Source organism: Pieris rapae, chromosome 15 (assembly GCF_905147795.1).
Source record: "Pieris rapae chromosome 15, ilPieRapa1.1, whole genome shotgun sequence".
NCBI classification, from domain to species: Eukaryota; Metazoa; Arthropoda; class Insecta; order Lepidoptera; family Pieridae; genus Pieris; species Pieris rapae.
The window spans coordinates 1,746,442-1,768,449 of record NC_059523.1 but is presented as its reverse complement, the minus strand read 5'-3'; the positions used below and the strand labels follow the sequence as shown (position 1 = coordinate 1,768,449).

The 22,008-nt window shown below is 33.0% G+C and overlaps 1 protein-coding gene across 1 annotated transcript in view; it reads left to right on the top strand.

Annotated features, from left to right (window-relative positions):
- The first annotated feature begins 4,676 nt into the window (after nucleotides 1-4,676).
- The window catches only part of LOC110995071 (synaptotagmin-7), a 249,537-nt gene continuing 232,205 nt past the window's right edge, over nucleotides 4,677-22,008 (top strand). The window contains exon 1 of the mRNA XM_045631353.1: nucleotides 4,677-4,773. The gene's annotated coding sequence lies outside the window, so the exon portion shown is untranslated. The remainder of the gene's footprint in view (nucleotides 4,774-22,008) is intronic.

Below are 22,008 nucleotides of genomic sequence, written 5' to 3'. Positions count from 1 at the left end.
AGACGTTCTTTTTTCCTTCACACTTCCATCAACTAATGTATTGGATTTCATATACGATAATCACAAATCGCTAAGCCGTGAGAAAGCACGAGACGCTGAATCGTACAGTCGCGGCATCTATTGTATCATAGATTAAAGAACAATAAGACGCCAGGGCCACAGGCTATATTAAAAAGTTTCGAATTTTAAGACGCACTAAGTTGTAAGGAGCTATAACGTGGGAGTGTTGAGGCGCTGTATAATTTTATATTTTCATTCCTCAATCACAAATCTTCACGCACTACTATGTTCTTGTGTTTTATATTTTTTTATTTATTATCTTTGTCTCCTATAGCTTAAATATATAATAAAATATAGAATGCAAATTTCACATTGAAGAAAACATGCGCCTGAAGTATTTCAGATCCCGGAGGCATGTCCTGCTGTCTGAGTGCAGCTCACGAACTTTACTCCACCAGCAGTAACCAATTCCGCTTATAATTATGTTTTTATTATTTATATATATATATATATATATATATATATATATATATAAATAATAAAGAAATGCATATATTTGTATCATGTTTGAGAAGCCTGAGAGATTAATATAAGTTGATTTTGTTTTTAAGTAGACAAAATTAATAAACAAACATTATATAATCTATATATATATATAATGAAAATGGTCTTCGTTTGAGGCTCAATCACGCCTAAACCACTGATCGTATCGACGTGAAACTACCACTATTTTTCCTAGATGGTTTATGGCTATTTATTTTTCGAATTCTAACGTTTCTTCATTTTTTTATTACTGTTTTACTTTTATGAACATTTATCCCGTTAATTGCAAGCGTTTTCTCTTGATTTTTTTGTTTCCATGGCAACGGAGTTTACTAAACTGATAATGTTCTTTTACATTCAGCTAAGAATTCCAATTTCTATAGTTACTCAACACGAAATCTCGGGAACTATAGGACTTAGAAATGTGAAACTTGGTAGGAATATTACTTTCGTTATGTAGAGGTCAACTAAAAACAGATTTTAAGAAATTCATCCCCCCATGGGGATTGCGGGGGCGTTAACAATGAACAATTCCCGTTTTTAAACTATAGCTCCTATAAATTCCAAATTTGGTAGGAAGAATTTTAGTGATTAATGAAAATTTGCCTATCACCGATTGTACTGGCGTGAGTTTTCTCTGTGGTTTCTCATGTCACTGTGTTCCGCCTGGAACTTAATATAATAATTTTTTATTTTACTTTTTGAAGGTGCTGATGGTTCGCGCGGTCTGCCAGTATGGTCAGAGCTTTGATGTCGGTCAAAATTACTCGCCGTTTGAATTTCGAGTTTTCAGTTTCTTAAATAATAATTTATTATATCAATAAATTTTATTTAAGTGAATTTGACTCTTCTTTGAAAAATATTGTAATTAAAAAAAAAAAATTAACAAAAAAAGCAAAAAAAATGAATAAAATTTACTTTATTTCCTTTGAAAATTCGACCAGCGAAGCGGGCGGGGCCGGCTAGTATATATATATAAATAATAAAGAAATGCATAGGTATATTTGTATCATGTTTGAGAAGCCTGAGAGATTAATATAAGTTGATTTTGTTTTTAAGTAGACAAAATTAATAAACAAACATTATATAATAAATATTTATTAAGAAAACATATATTAGCGTGTGGTGCACGATAAGCAGGTTACTTTTAGTATAATAACTTTTTAGTCTTATATGCCACGGGAGTCACGGAGTACGGCTCAATAACTAATAAATTTATCTCATAACTGATGCATGAAGTATTAGAGAAAATTCTGTATCGGATAATAAAACTGATTCAGACAGGGAAAATCTCATTAGGCCGGCGTAATAGAATGACAGACAAACAGATTTACGTCCCTACATAATAGATTCGATTTACGCATTTTAACTTTATTGTTAGTCATTTTATTACTTATGTTCTAACGTTTAGTAAGTATTTCTTTCACCTGATGCCTTAATACGAACAAGTTTAGATTTCATAATAGAAAAGTAACTATAGGTGTTGTATGGAAATCGTATGAAGCGCTTCGTTGACGTATTTGGTACTAAATAGAAGCACAAATAACTGTTTGTAAAATAGTAAAGGAACTATCAGACACACGTTCGATTTCCTTAGAACAAAACAAACACATATGAGCGCCATTGCTGAAAAGCACACAAAACATTAAAACATAACTTAGATTAAATACAATCCATGTACCTACAACGGTAACTTCATATCCGTTTATTTGCGTTGAAGAAAATTGTATATAAATTTGTAGTACGTGCGTAAGCCAAGGAAAGTATTATAATGTTATACATACTTGCAGTTAATTAAGTATTATAATAGTATTATAATATATCAGTATAATAAAGTAATAATAATTAAAGTGTGGAGGTAAGAGTTACAGAAATTATTGTCAATAACGTAGGTTTGTTCGTCAGCCATTCAATTACGTATTGGATGTTGACATAACGGTCCCCTTTTGGCTGACTTTGGTATGGAATATGACAATGTACAATCCGCCATATTGAAAAAAAATTTTGATTGTGCTAATATTAGATTATACCACTTAATTTACATGTTAATTAGTCTAAAAATATTAATACGCCTTTATTGACTTTAAAAGTAACGAAAAAAGGAAAACTTAAAAGGTTACTCAAGGATTGTCTAAAGTAGAATGGGCAGAGCTAAAATTAGAACGTGTAACTTGAAGTCATTACAGTTAAACCAACAGATGTATTATTTTAGAATTATATACTCGAAGTACCATATTGTCTAAGATAATAAGGATTGTAAGACTGAGTGTTATGTTATCATTATGAAGCAATTTTAACTCATATAAAATAACTTTTGTGGGGATGATCAAAATTGGAATGTACAGAATTAATTTTATTTATTAAAAACCTCGTTACAGTACCAAAAAAAAAAATAACGAACGGGAGGCATTCTCGAAAACAATCGATCTATTCCCGGTAATCTTAGTAAGAAATAACAAGTGCAAGAAATTAACCTAAATAAATTATAATGAAAAGCTGTACAAATACCAATATTAATACAAACTAAAATCTAACTCAGAGCAGTGTTGGCCTAGTGGCTTCAGCGTGCGACTCTCATATCGTCGGTCGTAGGTTCGATCCCCGGCTGTGCACCAATGGACTTTGTTTCTATGTGTGCATTTAACATTTGCTCGAACGGTGAAGGAAAACATCGTGAGGAAACCAAAATATCTTAGATCCAAAAAGTCGACGACGTGTGTCAGGCACTGGCTGATCACCTACTTGCCTATTAGATTTAAAAATGATCATGAAATAGATTCAGAAATCTGAGGCCAAGACCTAAAGAGACCATCACACCACCATAGCACCATTGTTTTTTTTAATCTAACTCATGAATCACAATTGAAATTCAAAACAAAAGAACAGTAATATAATATGTATGTATTACAAAAATCACAATTGTGCAGGATTTCGTTAAGAAGTCTTTAAGTAGATGACATTTAAAAGTGTCTTTATATATGTTGTACACTCAAAACTTCCATATTTATTTCTATGCTCCTAATAAAAGATTTAAACAGACACATGGATGACGGTACAGGTGACGCCAGGGATGGTGCTTTTCTTTTCTTTTCTTTTCTTTTCTTTTCTTTTCTTCTCTTCTTACACGTTAAGCATAATATTTTTTTATTTTTGAATTTCTTTTTGTAATTGTTCTAACCGAACAATTTTTTCTTGAGAATAACGTTTCACGATACTTTCTAATGTAATGAAACTGACTCCAAGGTTATTCAACAGAATGAAATCGAACTTTGTGTATGAGTATATACATTTTGTCTACATTGGCCAATTTACACACAAATCTATTCTCATAGCGACAAACTTGCCACGTTCGGCACTTAAATACAAAAGAGGGATTGAGTTTTGTGTAGATAAAATTGTTGGCTATTCGTATTAAAGACTTCTTTGCCTCCGTCAATAGACAATATATAATATGGTACTGGGTTTTATTTCACAGTAAAACAATTTGTATCTGCCAAACAGATAAGGAAGCTTAGGGCTTCATCACTTGTTATAGTGTCAATTGTTAATGCGTGAAAATGACTATTAGTTTTTTAATTATATCAGGTTATATATATTTACTACCACTATGTAGAACAAAACAAAACAAAAATATCTTTATTCATATAGGTAAACAAGTACACTTATGAACGTCCAAAAATTAAATTAATTGTGAATTTACATTTACTGCTTTAGTTCTCAAATCAAGGGCGTAGAACGGAAGAGAAGAACTGGCAATAAACCAGCTGAAGTATTTCCGAACCAATTCTGCTTAGGGTCCTTCAAGAAAAGAGCGAACCAGAGAAAAGAGATTGTCCATGGGGGTTGTACTTAGCATCAGGTTCGTGTCCGTTTGTTTGTTCTATAAAAAAATATTTTAACTTATATATTTAAAAAAATGACGTGTTTATAACTGACGCAAGAAATTTCAAAACAAAACAAAAAATTAAAAAACAGTAAATAATTAATAATAAATAGATGTTTGTTGTTTTTTTCAATTAAAATATTTAAATCAAAATATGATTTATTTTAATATCTCGCTTATCGCTTTACCGTATAGTTTTCGTATTCCCGTACGAGCCTTATTATCCTTCTACCAGTGCCGCGGCAGCTTTCCCGAGGAAAGGTTGCGTTTTGAGCGTCCGTTATAATTACGTAAAGTTGAGTGACAGTGGTTTGTGTGTGTGCTTGATATGGGAAAGGAGTGAACAGGTAGGTGGTTTTTAAATAGAGAACAAACAGCGGAAACGGAAGCTTTGTGCGTATCCAAAAATTTTTTCTAATATTCATGTATATGTAAAGATATATTGTTAATCCTTTACATAACGTTTCATTTAATCCGATTTGAAAGCGAGATAATACATTCAACAAGAAATGTCTTTCACTCGGGATTAGGTTATTACAGTAATGTTTTATTTGTAAATTAACCAATGATTTAAAATAATACCATGTTGTTGAAATGTTTAAAAAAAATTTAAACTGGGAATTTAAATTATGACTAAGTGCGTGTGACTATGCCTTTTTTATAATAATTAATAGGAATTAATATCGATCATATGAATACAACTGAGTGCTTAATATGTCATTTAATTTGTTTTTTACTAACATAACTTTTACACACTTAAAGAAAACACTTTTTCTTATGTATTATAAATTTATAATTGCTTTACATTAATAAGTGCTTTACAGCTTGCGTGCGTGGTCACGGTGATCCGCGAAACGTCGGAAAATTTAAAAATTGTGTATACTAATAATAAAACACAGGGAATCCTAGTGTGGGGGCCAGTGCACTCTACTTTACCGAAACCTTCTTGTATATTGTGTCTAATAAAGAATAAAGAATAAAAAATAATAATAATTTCTTGCAATCATCCGTGATCTGTCTGGCTACTTATAGATACTTAGTAGTCTTTATATATTTATGTAAATGTACATAATACAGATTTTTAAAATTATTTTTAAACAATTGTAAATATACACAGACCCGGCAACATATAAAATTAATATTGCATAGCATTAAATATTGAAAATTAACTTAATTTTTATTTGCAGACCGCTTGAGACAAAAGTCGGGAATAAACGCGATACATTTCTCAACACTTTAAAACATGGCTAAACATTGATTAAACTCATCGTGTATCAGTCACAATTTTATAGATTAGGTGTAGAACAGACCGGAGGCTCATCAGATGTTAGATGAAAAAGCCATAGACACTATATAGCCATAGACAACGCAAGAGCGTTGTCTTTTAATCTTTGGTGCGCTCTTTTCTTGAATGACGTTGCGTGAAATTGGTTCGAAAATACTTCAGTGGGCAGCTCGTAATACTTAAATGTTTCTTATGAGTTGTATTGTAAATAATGAGGCCGGTGTGGCTTTAGCGTGCGAATCTCATACCTGAGGTGGTAGGTTCGATCACCGGCTGTGCACCAATGGACTTTCTTTCTATGTGCGCATTTAACATTCCCTCGAACGGCGAATACATAGTGAGGAAACCGAAATGACTGACCCAACAAGTTGATAACGAGATAGGACAGGGCTGATCACCTACTTGCCTATTAAATTGAAGTAACAGATTCAGAAATCTGAGGCGCAGACCGAAATAATTTGTAGCGGCATTGATTTATGTATTTGCATTATTCCTTTCTAAGAATAAAAGCGGTGTATGTCAGAGATTCGAATTCCCGGAAAAAAACCACTGTGAGCACAATATAAAGGTTTCTGTTGTGAACATATATTTTTGAAGTTATAATTCTTTTGGCGCGTTAGGGAAAATGATGAGAGTAAATTTTAGGATCCCGCGCACACCGTCACTCAAAACTGACACCCCGAAGATAGCTACAACATTTTAGTATTTTCTATTGTTAGTGTCGTTTTTTTTACAAACGTAGAATAAGGCAAAAGAAAACATTTTTAAAAAGATTTTTATTTTCTTACGTTAAATAATGTTATTTTTTGTATAAGTGGTAGCATTATATGCTATATACCTATTTATACTAATAATATATATACTAATTGCTACATATGAAGTAAAATCTATTGGCGATCCTCCTTATTATCCTCATTCTTCAAAACTAAATTATTCAGCGCATTCTTTTGTCTCTTTTCGTCAAATTGGGGAATACTGTAATGAAAAGAGACAGTACTTTTGCAAAGAGCGGAATTAAACTGATTTATTTTCCCTGAATAATGTGTCTTTTCGTAATAGGCATGATATATGCAACACATAATTAATCTACTATCAATTAAGCTAATGCTTTGAACAGAGAATCGATCGCCAGTGACCTAATAGTTTGTTTACAAGTCGGTTCTATACCTCTTAGACATTAATAATCCTCAATAGGGTTGTACCTTTGTAAAAACTTAAGTATCGTCTAAAGAAGGTCTGAGGGTTTTTAAATTGTTTTTAATAAAGTAAAGGTTTAAAAGGAGGTACTTATTTTAAATATTAATGGAAATACGAAACCTTATATCAATAGACTTAATGTCTATTAGAAATTCGGAAACCATGTCCCCTTGCGCCTTATTAATGGATAATGGGTTAGTTCTCTGCAGTCTATGCTTTATATTATATATAACCAGGGTATATAATATCGAAAGATTAGAGTAGCAAACTGAGGAGTCTAGCTTCAGCGAGCGAATCTCATTTCTGAGGTCGTCAATTCGATCCCTGGTTGTGACTTTCTATTTTTTTTATAGAACAGGGGGCAAACGGGCAGGAGGTTCACCAGATGTTAAGTGATACCGCCGTCCACGGACACTCTCAATGCCAGAGGGCTCGCGAGTGCGTTGCCGGTCTTTTAAGAATTGGTACGCTCTATTCTTGAAGGACCCAAAGGGGAATTGGTTCAGAAATACTTCAGTGGGCTGCTGGTTCCACAAAGTGGTACACCCATAATCGACGGTGTGTGTCGGGCACAAAAGGTTGATTACTTACTTGCCTGTCAATAACAATCAGACATAGACATATTATTTATTACAAACAAAACACACACACATAAATACACAACACAGCAGTAATCAAAGAGAAAAAATTAATAAAAGATATAAAGAGAGAAAGATATATTAACACTCAGTAAGAAATGATAATAATAAATTAATAACATTATTGAAACTTAGCGATATCGGTAACAAAGTCTTGTGTAATATGGTGTGAAGTAAATAGGTAAAATTGAAGGTTAAAATAAGAATAATTGTTAAGTTTTATTATTATTATTTTTTTTTTTTTGGGTGGATTAAAAACTAGATTTCGTGGGATTTTGTTGAGTTAATAGATAAATTTTATAGCTGCGACTAAAATTAGACGTTAATTTAAGACTCTTCAGCATATTTAAAACTTCCACGAAATGAAGCTGTCCGATGCTGGGGAATGGCGAGCTCCTGAGTGCACAAAATAGAATCAAAAACAGATACCGAAATCTGAGTTTTGTATGTAACAGACGAAATAATGGTTATGTTAAATCTGTTCTTCCTTTGCCTAGATATATATGTATATCCTTATGGATATGTCACAATAGTGTTGATAGTATATAAGATATTTTATTCCACTAGAAATTCTACACTTAGCCGGTGAACGTAATAGGAATTGTGCTACAAAGCGTTATCTAACGTAGCAAAGTTAGAGCCGCTACGACGTTTAAGATAAAAAAAAACATATTAGCAATTCACACGTGGTAGAAGTGAAACCTTCAAAAACAATTTTTTTATATAGTATTGTCTTTTATTAACATAGCTTTTACACAATTAAAGAAAACACTCTTTTACCGGATTGAAGCTATGTATTATTGTAAACTTATAATTATTTAACATAATTTTAAATTTATCCGACGTTTCGCGTGTTTTACATCGTGCGTGGTCACGGTGACTGAAGACAAAGGTGTTGAATGTCAGAAAAGTATCGCAGCTGTAGAAAAAGTTGTATTCTCTGTATTTATTTCTACAGCGTGATACTTTATTGACTTTATGTTTTGCTGTTGCATCCGCAACGGAAAAATCGACACAAACATAAATCAGATTCTAAATAAGTTTCACTTCAAAAAGTCAAATTATTGCAAATGCTACGAAAAATAAAGTAAATGATTAAAATCTAAACCGGGGATTCTTAGTTTATTTATATATTGCGGTTTTCGTAGGCTATTATTGTTCGGTATTTAAGATGTTACCTTTGAACTAAGTTTCTTTGAAAGTTATTAAAAGAGGCCTTTATATCAGAGGTTTGAATATTCAAATAATTATTAATCCGTGCGAAATGTATTAAAGATATTGTTTCCTGTCAACAGAGATTTAATTAAAAAGGTTTACTACAGTAGTACATTGCAAAAATTACTTTTACGAGGTTGTTTTTCGTTGGTATTTGAGATAACATAGAGTACTTAAAAAGTTTTCTGTTGTTCTCCGGGAATAAAAACTTAGGGATAAAAACGCTTCTACGCTTGGTTTTTATTTATATAACACGGGCAAATGGGCAGGAAGCTCACGTGATGTTAAGTAATATATGCCCTAGGACACTCGAACAGCCAGAAGGCTCTAGAACGACCCTCATTCAAAAATTCGGAAATACTAAAGTGGCAGCTGGTTCCACATGGTGGTCATATTCACAAATGAAATAGCTACCACAAGAAATATGCATTAAATGAAATTAAAGTCAAAACAATAAATAAACTATAAGTTACTTGACAGTTTTCTCCTGCATTACTCGACTACCAGCTAATATCTATTGACACTAGCCATGTCTATAGGAGATACATACAATACAATACAAGGCGTATTGGAGGAGCAAAAGACATCTATCCCATCGAAATCCGTGGACGACAATTGTGGAGAAGAGAGAGACTCTCTCTTATGCGTGATGACTATAAAGCTGCAGGCCTTTCAGAAGAGTTGTTCGGAGTAATATCTGCGGCTGAGTTTCCTCAAGGCAGAAATTCAACCCGTCTCACTTTGACATCCGTCGTTCCACATCTTCAGACATTTTTGCAACTTGCACTTTGTGGAATCAGCTGCCCACTGAAGTATTCCGAACCAATTCGATTTATGTCCTCCAAGAAAGACATTCCCAATCTTAAAAGACTTTCTGGCAGTGACTGCGGTATTACTTAACAGGTGAGCTTCCTGCCCATTGCGTTTTTCAAGACAGTTTTTGCCGCGCACCACCACCTTGTGGAACCAGCTGCCCACTAAAGTATTTCCGAATCAATTCGACTTAGGGTCCTTCAAGAAACGAGCGTACAAATTCTTAAAAGGTCGGCAACGCACTCGCGAGCCCTCTAGCATCGAGAGTGTCCGTGGGCGGCGTGGTAACATCAGGTGAGCCTCCTGCCCGTTTGCCCCTGTTCTATATAAAAATCACATACTAATGAATAATAGTTAAAAGCCTATTAAATATACATAAGCTTAAATATGACCCAGGGCACTACTTCTCTTTCAAATCGGGTAAACCGAATACATAATAAGGTCAATTCACTCCCAAACTCTTTCCACGACCTCATTAGATATTTAAGCCCTCGAGAGGGTCGAACTTTCTCGACAAAGTAGCAAATGATATATAGATATATAGATACGAATATTGTCTTTAAAGTTATTTTGCAGCTTCGTTGCCTTCAGTTCTTGCTTATATTACTTGCTGGTTTGAGTTGATAGTTGTATAATACACTGTTTATAGACTGACAACACCTAGAGCCAGTAGGTATTGTCAGTGTAATACAAGATACGAAAAAAAATATGGTTAGCAATTGTGGACAACCTAACCTAAACCTTTTTGGCTTCTAAATTGGTTTAAAAAAAAAGTGATTTTTTATATTTAATCATCAAGAACTTACAGCATTTGAGATGTGGTGCTGAAGGAGAATGATGAAGATAAGCTGGACCGAAAAGAAGACCAATGAAGAGGTGCTGGGTATTGGCGGAGAAAAATGAAATCTGCTGAGTACCATAGGAAACCAGGTGGCTGATCACCTACTTGGCTATCAGACTTATGAACATGATTATTTATTTATTTTTTTAAGTCACATTTGCGTTTTTATTAAAGTTTCGAGTATGTACGACTTCATTGGAGGTTCTTGTTTCAGAATTGCTTTCTTTTAGTCGTACGCGTGGCTTAAACAAGTAAGAATATTTTGATGAAAATTCTGAATTTTGTAAACATATGTATATTTGTAATCATTAACTGTTTTGATATCGTAATAAAGCTTAACCATCCAAAATTAATTTATTAAAACATCTGCCTTTCATTTCCTTCTTCATTGCCTTCCCTTTTTGAGAAAAAAAGAAATAAAATACGTTTATTTTGGAACATCAGATCATCATTTATTCCACGTCATAAAATTTGAACCTGTAGGAATCCCTACTCATCGGCAAAGAAGACAGAGGGTGTAGGCCGAAAGAAAAAGCCGACGTAAATAACTATTGGTACTCTTTTAAAAAAGCAACGTAACTTATTTTAAAAGAAATATTGCAAATTAATTAGAAGTAGCCTGCCCCGCACTAGTCCAAGGTCTTTTTATCAACTAGATAAGCACTAACTAAACTAAATACTATAAAAGTAAGCCTTATTACACAACTTTGTTTAATAAAAATTTTAAATTTATAAAAAGGCAGAGATAAGAGAGCATCTGGGATTTTATTTAAGAAGAGTATCCCTTTTCCCAAAAAATAAAAACTAACTTTGTAACGTAAATAATGTATTGTGATAACAGTGATACGTTATCTGGTCCAGGCTGATAAGGCCAAATTTTGGCGGCAGTCTACAGAAGAAGTTGTATCACAGAGAATGCATCAAGAAGGCGTTAAAAAAAAATGTTTAACTGTAGAAGTTATCTGAAAAGATGGCAAGCCTGTAGATAATGGTAAAATTATGGTTGATATAGGCCTCTCTATATCAAAAGGTACTCTGCCCACAAAACTATTTTATTGCAATTTTTCTTTATTTGTAAATGGTTAGTGAACAAAGTTAGTGGCTAAATGATTATTATTTATAGTAAAAAAGATTATGTATTTTACTTATAACAAACTAAACAAGTTAAAACATAGTGGCTTTCTTTTGCAGTTTTAAACGACTTTATAATGAGTTTGTTCTCCATTACACAAAAACATGTTGCTTGTAGCAGCAAATTGTCCTTTCTGTGAACGCGGTGAACTTGTAAACTACATTAACACAATATCCAATACAGTTTAGCCGATTTCGTTGATGTCGTTGCGCGATTTTAGACGTTATCAAACTATATATTTATTTCTTACCTATCCTTGTCATGCCAAAAACATATTGATTTGACTGCAGCTATAGGCGTACCATTGCTAAAGTGCAGAAATTTGCCGAAGACAGAGGATAATAGGGAAAGATGTGCGGTGATTAACAGATCCTTCAGAAATGAACAGTGCGACTGAAGAAATGCTTATTAGTGAAAAAAGGCAGAAATGTGTGAGATATTATAAAACGATTACGAATTAACACTTTCAATTAATAGTCTACTGAAAAATAATAAATTAGCTACTCATAATCAGAATACCTTAAACAGTTTTGCTTAATGATGTTTAGCAATAGACCATTGAAAATAGAGAGCTGTTGGTCTCTGATACCACAAGAGCTAGGCGTAGATAAAAGGATAGATCGCGGGTCCTTCACGAAAAGTATACACAAAATATTTAAATTAAAGTGTTAAATGCGTCCATACAAAGAAGTCCTTTGCACTAGCCGGGGATCGAACCAACAACCTCAAGGATGGGAGTCGCACGCCAACTGCCCTGCATATAAATACACACTTTAAACACAGAAGCAACAGCCAGATCCATGGGGACTACGTGACAAATATACAATTTACATAACATTTGTCACGTCAAAAGCGATTCCACTTTCCCAAGAGATTATAATAAAGCTACTGTTGAGTAATTTGAAAACGTGTGGGCTTTTTGTATCTTTATTTGTCCAATTTACATAAAATTTAAGGATTATCAAAGCTTCGCCGTATCTTTTACATAAGGGCTTTCGTTGTCGTGTAACGTTGATTAAAATTGTTTTGTGGAGTTGAATTTTTAATTTGGCATCGATCTGTTTCTCTTTATCTGTCGTTTTCTCTCTTCTATTTATCAGGAGGCTGACATGATTTTAAGTTCTGGTCATTGGACTTAAGGTTGCAAGTGCGTTGGTGGTTTTTTAAGAATCGATACACTTTTGAAGGACCCTAGTCGAATTGGCTCGGTAACACTTCAGTCTTCTCGGCAGCTGGTTTATACTTCTTTCAATTCATTCAAATCGAGGCTTGGTGAATATGTTAAACAAAATTACTTTTAATTTTGTCATTCGCTGTTTACCTGTTGTCTTGGAAAAAATCTACAGCAACGCCCTCGAAACAGGATCCTGCACACCAGGACAATGCATATAATTTCTGGCTATGTCGAGATACAGTCCTGACCTGGCATCCTACGACTTTCTAAGAACTAAAAATAAAATTCGAGGTATTCGTTTTATGAGCCTTGACAGTGCGGTGAAAGTGGACGAAAATGCCATTGAAAAGACCCTAATGAAGATTGGGCCCAGTGCTTTTGTTAGTGGTTCCATCGAATGTGACGATATGTAGAGAGGAACGAAAATTACTTAAAAAAGCTTATAAAATATTGGCAACTTTCTACATTAAGCCGTTTTTCATTTTCTAAACATTTTCAGAGTTACCTGGTTAAAAGATTTGAAATTAAATCTTAATTGTAAGGGCGAAGATTAAAATTGCTAATTAAAATGTTTAATATACAAATTCGTAGTCAATTTAATGAGTTAGTTTCTCAATTAAATATTGAGCGAATGAAGCATAATACTCAATTCTCTCATTTTCATACATCCTTTGAGATCCTGTAAGCCACCATACATACTGGAAATTATTATTATTAGATCATCTAATTGTCTCCAATTATATTACCACAATTGAATTTGAGGCTTTCGACCCAACTAATTGGACTTCATTCTACGAAGCCTATAACCATTTAGTACAAAGCAATAGCTCGATTTCAAATTCTTAAAAGGTGTTCTATGAGGGCAAATAATAGGGCAGGTACTTACGGAGATCGTCGTCTTAAATCCAATGGCAAATAATTATTATTCAATTTATTAAAGTTAAAGTCAAAGTATAAATTTATTTATTAATATAGGTAACATAATGTAAATTAAATGTATCTAATTTTACATTTACTGCCAGTTCTCAAATCAAGGGCATAGAACGGAAGAGAAGAACTGACAATAAACTCTCCGCCACTCTTTAAACCTCAATTGAATTAAGACATACAGTCTCATGGCTTTTATTATTTAGATAATATTTTAACATTAAATCATTAAAAAGTTCTTCTACAGAGGGCTTAAATAGTTGTCTTGATCATTTTGTTACATCTATTGGAGATTTCGAAAAACTAGAAAAAAAAATGTTTTATCGTTGTCAAATTAAATTGAATTAATATCAAATTCTATCGAAACAACATTTTTTCTTTGTCAGCCTACGAACATTTAAGCCCACCTATATGTAGTCTTTCTAACATACATTTCTTGTTATGCTAGATACTCATTTTCATAGTAAATTGGACGTCCATTTGCACGGATTGGAAGATATGAATGAGAATAGATCATTGCTATTCATAGCGGAGATAAAGCTTGTTATACATCCAGTTTAAAAGTCCCTTTTTAAATCTATCATTATTATTTATAAGAAATGTATTTATAGATTATTATTCTACAGTGCTTCTAATAGACAATGACGAATTTTTACATTGTATAATTATTTATATTTTATATGTTTAAGTACTTTACTGGAAGCAGTGTTAATCCAGTGGCTTTAGCGTGTGATTCTCATCCCTGAGGTCGTAGGTTCAATCCCCGGCCGTGCACCAATGAACTTTCTTTCTATGTGCGCATTTAACATTCACTCGAACGGTAAGAGAAATCATCGCTTGCTTTAGACCTAAAAAGTCAACGGTGGCATAGAAGGCTGATCACCTACTTAGCTATGAGATTGTTAAATGATCATGAAACAGATACAGAAATCTGAGGACAAGACCCAAAAAGTTTGTAGCGCCACTAATTTATTTAATTTCTTAATGTTTTTTTTAATATACTTATTTTTTCTGTTTAATTTTTTTTTCAATGTATTTTTTTTGTATATTCTCTAAATGTTTACTTCTATAATTTGGATATATAGCTATTAGATTACTTATATATAAATAAATAATCAGAATTAGTACATGTATACCTTAAGTAAAAACTTGAAATGTAAATTTATTATTATTTATTGCTAAAATATTATTACTTATTTAAGTTGTATATTTAAATGATTATAAAAAAATCGTACTTTTTTACGAACTCTGCTCTTAGCTACTAAACTGAAAGTATTGCTTTATAACTTCTAATAGTGATAATAACAGCGATTTGATCTGAATAACGAGTTCTTGTACGTGATTCAAGTTTGCGACATCAGCCCTACGGATATTGCGAACACTTCATTGATATTGCCTTCAAAATATCGGGCATGATGTCGGAATTGGAAGTTACAGAGTACGATGCATTACAAAATACCACGTCAAAATATTTCAAACACATTAATAATGATAATAATAATTTTAATTCAATGTTTCAAAATTACATATCAAATGGGTGTTAGTTTTGTTATTTTACTCTTAGTCTAGTCATGTGCTCTCAGCCTTACTACATTCAACAGAATGAGCGAGAATGCATTTTTAGTTCGCTGTAATTTTCCAACTGTTTCATTGCTATCAAAGGGAAGGTGATTAAATTTTTAAACGCTTTATAATGTAGGAAAGTATGTGGGCCATGTGTTTGACAACAAGTATTGAGAGTGTCCATGGGCGGCGGTATCACTTAAAATCAGGTGAGCCTCCTGCCCGTTTGCCTCCTGTTCTATAAAAAAAAGTATCAATAACTTAACTTATTATTATGACATAAAATTTATATGGCTGATTTTGCGGATTTTTATAATTAATCGATCAGAATATACCAGTTTCTTTGCCAATAAACTATTTATTAATTTATTTTAATTATTGTATAATGTTTACTGTTATTTTTTTCAACTTACGCGTCAAATTCTAAATCTGAGTTTATAATCTATTATTATGTCCAAGTAAACAATACAAAAAAATCATAATATAAATATGTGACACTAAATTGACAATTTTTTATTTCAAGAATTTTAGTTTTTTTCAAGTATTTAATTCTTCCCTGAACTTCCACAAATATCTATACATTCACATTGTTTACACACTGTATAAGTGCAAATGATAATATGGGTGACATTTTGCGACAGAATTTCCATCTAAAGTTCTGATATGTAACTAATAACGAATATCGATCTCCCTTTCTCACTCTCTCTCAATCCATTTCAATCGATCTCAATCGTTCTCTCCCTTTTTTTCTACAGAAACGCTGAACAACTACATGACGTTTCATCCATAAAAAAATTACCTCATGCACCTAAAGAAGTTTCACAACAATACAAGATATGACGTCACAAATTACTTCCACACTTAAATTATATCAGAACATTTATAAACGCACAAGGAAAAACACACGCAATCAATGAAAACTAAAACTAAATCATTAAAAGCGTAATAAAAATTGCGGTAAGCAGGTAGATTGTTGTAAAATAAATCAATATTTCAATAATATTTTTTGTAACAGCATATTCACAGGCGCATTAAGGTTAAAAAAACGATTTAAAAAAAAAACAAAAATTGCGTGTCCATTGGTTGCGACGAGTGCCTTTTGGGCGTCCCACAGGCTCGTTCCGTTTTAATAGGGGTATTATATGAAAAAAAATCTGGGACAAAGTAAAATTTTGCAAGACATTAATATCATAGTTCGCCTGTTGTCTCATGGTGCAAGCGAGGTCAATAGACAAAACAGGGTTTTTACTACGATTATCACAACAATGTCAGGCATCAAATAATAGCTATTACATATATCACGCGAGTTGGCGTCCACTTAGTTAATGAATATTGGTTTTCTGTTATCAGTTGCTGATAGTGATATCGATTTCACCTGTTTTCAATACGAAATATATTTTTCCAATATTAGAATTGCTTCTAAATTACAGCTACTGTTTTTGTCTATAAATTACAAGCTTTTGTACGGTTCACGGGTTACGTTAGACCTTATGGTTTGACATATATACGCATATAAAACAGGACCAGGAACAGGATGTTTACTTATTTTTTTTTATTTGGGGCATTGCATTGCGCATACCCTTCCGCGCCGCAACAGCTTGGTGGGAAGGGTTTTGTGGGACTTGCTGTTGTGCATACCCTTTAAAACCCCAAGTATATAAATCATACGAATTATGTATTAATAATTAAATACTAATGTGTAAAAATAATTCTTATGTAGTAACTAACCTTAAAATGAGACGAAATTATAATCGAAGCTTAGATCCCTGTATTTGCAGGCTTGAGCTCTTTCAGCCGCTTCAAAAGCCACATCAGCTCTGTTGTTGGTTCCATGTAGATGAGTAGGTGCCAGCGTATTTGAACAGGTTGCAAGCCATACCAGCACCAATCCCATCTTTCATGGATTTAAACTGATACCACCCGGTGTCTTACCATCGTCTCTTGCATCCAGTCGGCTCAAGTAGACTTGGTGCGTTGATGGTGGCAAGGGACAGGCCTATAAATTTGTTAAGTCAAGTTTAGAGAAACAGCCTGCACTTTTTAGAATGACAGTGTGTGACATCCTAGCCTATCGACATCACTGCCACAAGGACATTTATTTACTGATTTAATTGATAGAATATGTGATCTGAAATGCGAAGATGAAGTTGCGAATGCAATATCTATTTCATAGAAGCAAACGCGCTACTATGAAATAGATGTTGGAGCTTAGGGCATTTACAAATATGCAAAAATGAAAGAAAAATGGGAGCGAAAATTCGCAGAAATTCAGCTTTCATGTAGGACATTTTTGCAATTAAATTTCTGTGCAATTTTGTGTTTTTTTTGCTGAAATTCTGTCATGAGTCTCTCACGGAATGCGAATTGAATATGAGATGCTGTTATTAGTTAACTAGATGTCCAAGCGTTTTACGTATCATCTACATATATTTGTAACATAATAACATAAATCTAATACACATATAAAAATCAAATTTCTGGAGGCCTCTTTAAATATATGACTACAAATTTTAGGTAACATGTAAAGAAATAATTATATTTCTTGAATTAAAATCAAATCTAATCAAAAATCATTTATTCATTAGTTGGTAACATAATGTACACCTATGAACGTCAAAATAAACAAATTTAATTTATTTAAATGATTCTAATTTTACATTTACTGCCAGTTCTCAAATCAAGGGCGTAGAACGGAAGAGAAGAACTGGTGATAAACTCTCCGCTACTCTTTTTAATCGCCAAGTTTTTTTTACACAACGTTTGTAAGGAGCTGCAACCATTACACCATGTTCCATATGACATCTTGCGTAATCAAAAATAATAAAAATAAATTGAAAACAAAGATTTGTCCTCTATCAGCAGGAGGCATGGGGAAATAGGAGCACGTACATACATACTCGTGAGAACTACGTAGTAGAAACAACTAATATCACCGCTTACACGGATTCAAGTATTTTTATACTGTATAATTATACTTTGAGTTAACAGATGTTTCATTTAATTTGTTACTCTGTGGAAAAGACGCTAGTTTTGTTCGTCTATGTATGTGTAAATCATTTCAATTTGAACACAAAGATTTTTTGTTCGGATTGATTATAAAAGAAATAGGATAAAAGTGATTGTCTTAAAGTACATGTGGCGAGAGGTTAATTTATGATAAAACAACATTTGCTTTCATTCATTAATTTAAATACATTAAATTTTTATATATAATTAATTATAATAAATATATATTTTTTATTTTTTTTTGCGACTGAGGCGCAAACGGACCGAAGGGGAAAGGGAAAAAATAATATACCTCTCTTTATATCTTTTATTTAATTTTTTCTCTTTGATTACTGCTGTGTTGTGTATTTATGTGTGTGTGTTTTGTTTGTAATAAATAATATGTCTATGTCTATAAATAAAGAAATTGAATGTATTTAAATGCTTCTAATTTTACATTTACTGCCAGTTCTCAAATCATGGGCTTAGAACGGAAGAGAAGAATAAATATAAATATAAAGGGAATATATTCATTCATCATATTATATATAATTTATAAACATTCGATATATAGTTAACAATTAATTTTTATTACACCCTAGATGGTGATATTGTAAAACATACACAAAATTTGTTGATAACATGTTTAAATGTTATCAATAAATTATGTATATAATGGCAATTTGGGTCTTTATAGAAATAGTGGTTTCCTCTAACTGCATTTTCTTTTCTCTCTAGTTGCCTTTATTAACAATAAAAACGTGTTGTATAATTTATTACATCTGAAGCAATTATTAACTGTATAAATCCATTTAATATTCAGAATAGCATAACCTAGAAAAACTTCGTTATAATACTTGCAATAACTTTGATAGGTCAGAGGAATTTTTAACTAGGTTCAAAGCCACTTTTCTAAGAATGGTTAAAGTTAAATTCTTTTTGCTCGTAAAAGGACGGGGATGCTAACATAATACACAAACTATCTTATCTTTATAAAAATCTCCTGTCACGATGTTTGTCCACGATGGACTCGTAAACTACTTAACCGATTTTAAATTAAATTGGCACACCGTGAGCAGTCTGGTCCAACTTAAGAGATAGGATAGCTTAGGTCTTTAATTATAGTCGAAATTTTATTTTATTGAAAATTATTGATACAATTCTAACAGATGGCGTGTGCTAAATGTACAAACGTTTCACAGCACACACGCTATCTACCTTTCACATGAGTTCTCCTACCGTTTCCCTTGAATAGTTTACTACTATGTAATATAACAAAAACCTAACCACAGCAACGCCGAGTCTGCTAGTAATATAATACACTTTTAAACGTATTCCTACTAAAGCATATATATGCAAACTATTGGCATAGGTCATATACTGCATACAACCAGCATATAATAAAAATAAATATACAACGATAAGGCGGTACATATACGCAATAGTACCATCATAAATTACTTCGATTCGTAACTTTACCAGGTATACACACCTTGTTCCTATACCTCACAATCGACGGCTTCCCTGTTTATCTGTTGAAGTTTGCGACAGTTTATCTAACTGGGATAAATCCAAGTCAATTAACTCAGGAGGAAATTAAAAAAGTTTGGCGCGATGGGTTATAGTTGCGATCTTGTGGAGTCGGCTTTTATTTTTATTTTATTTTTTATTTTGACATTTAGGCACAAAAACAGAAAACAGATTGATTACATACATACAGTTATTACATACTAAACAACAAGGAAATCGAAAAGAGCGTACCAATTCTTAAAAGGCCGGCGACGCACTCGCGAGCCCTCTGGCAATGAGAGTGTCCATGGGCGGCGGTATCACTTAATATCAGGTGAGCCTCCTGCCCGTTTGCCCCCTGTTCTATGTAAAAAAACCATTTGAAAATCTGGTATCCAATTATATCTGTACACAGCATTTTACACTAAATATCAACCAAACAACATATACATATTAAACTGAATTACAAAAAAAGAAGAAAAAAAAAAGATGTATATTACTTAATTCAAATTAGTAATTTAGGTTGCAAGTATTCACCATGAACTATCAATATATTTTATTGAACACTTCATTTCAAAGCAGTACAAAATAAGATATTACATAATATAGACGATATCGAAAAATATATTCGAAATTAGTAATAAAATACATGAAATAAACTTGTGGAAAGTGGGATCGTTACATTCAAGTTGAATAGCCGATACATTAGGATATGAAATTGAAAAAAAAGTAATGTTTATTCAAAACCAAGGCGGCTATAACCTTTAAAGGTCTGGGCCTGAGATATCTATCTGTATCTGTTTCATGATCTGTGGTATTCTAACAAGTCTTTTATGGTCTAAGGCATGCTGGTTTTCGAACCATGTTTTCCTTTACAAAACGATGGATTGTTAAAGAATTCCCAGTTGTGTCCGAAAGGGTTCAAACCTACGACCTCAGAGTTGAAAGTTGCACACTGCTTTAAAAACCAACTTCAAATAGGACATTATCAGTTGAACCTATATGTTGCAATAGATTGATATTTGAACATTTATTTAGTTGATGTTAGAGAAATCCGCATGCCGATATCTTAATGCTAGAGAGCTTGCTGATACGTTGCCGACCCATAATTGATATGAAGCGACGCTCTTCTCCTGAAGGATTCTTCTTTATTTACAAATAAAGTGAAAATAAACGGTTTTTTTAAATAAATTTACAATTTTATTTTAAAAATCATTGAATTTTTCTAATGAACTGTAACAAGAGCAACTTAAAAACGATGAGAATAAAAAAAACTAATTTATGAGACAATAGACGCCAATGACGAATCCTAACAATCCCACCCTACTTCTAAGGATTCTAGGATAATTTTCCCAATTCCTGCTCTATCATAATCTTTTTAGACATAATATAGCTATAGTTATGAATTATAATAAAATAATTGGAATAACAAATTAAGCACTTAGTAAATTGTGTCACGTAATGTGTTCATATTACACACCTAGGGTTGTCAGTATGTTACACTTTAATTAATCTTATATACCCTCACAGCCTAGTGAGATGCTCAGCCCTATCAATATTTAAGGATCCTTGTGAGGGAACTGACCCGAAGGTCCCAGTGGTTAAGGTTGGGAATCCTTATTTTTAGAACAGGGGCAAACGAGCTGGTTGTTAAGTGATATGTACATGGATACTCCATAGCAGAGGGCTCGCGAGTGCGTTGCCGGCCTTTAAAGAATTGCACGTTCTTTTCTTGAAGGAAATGTCATAAGGCATCTCAATAAACGGCATACCGCTTGTAGAATGTACATGAGAAATGTATCTACATATTATTGCCTATTGCAAGAGCAAAGCGTTATTTTATATTTTGAAGCATCTTCATAATGTTTTAGTTTTCTGTAATAGACATCGGGTTCAGCGCAGTGATTACGTATAGCAGAGACGGCCGAAGTGAGTTTTCAGAACACACAATCATTTGACATTTACATAATCGCCCTACAGTTAACATTTAAGCTGGAGACATAAATGGTGAGCCATTATAGCTTTGACCGAATTGGCTTTACTCACGCTGGTGAGCCCTGGCCTACGAAGCTAAATGGTTAATGGTCGGTGGACTTAAATGTCCGCACTGAAACTCTATTTAGGTCTGTTGTGCGTAAAGTTCTGACTTGACTCTTTTTCTAGAAACATAGAAGTCTCCTGATCGCTTAGCAGGCTTTACGGAGCGACCTGAATACTCCAAGCATTTCCGTACGTTGGTTAGCCACAATCACGCATCCCAGGATAACGTGGGCGATTGATTCCCCTGAGCTTAAGGAGACAGT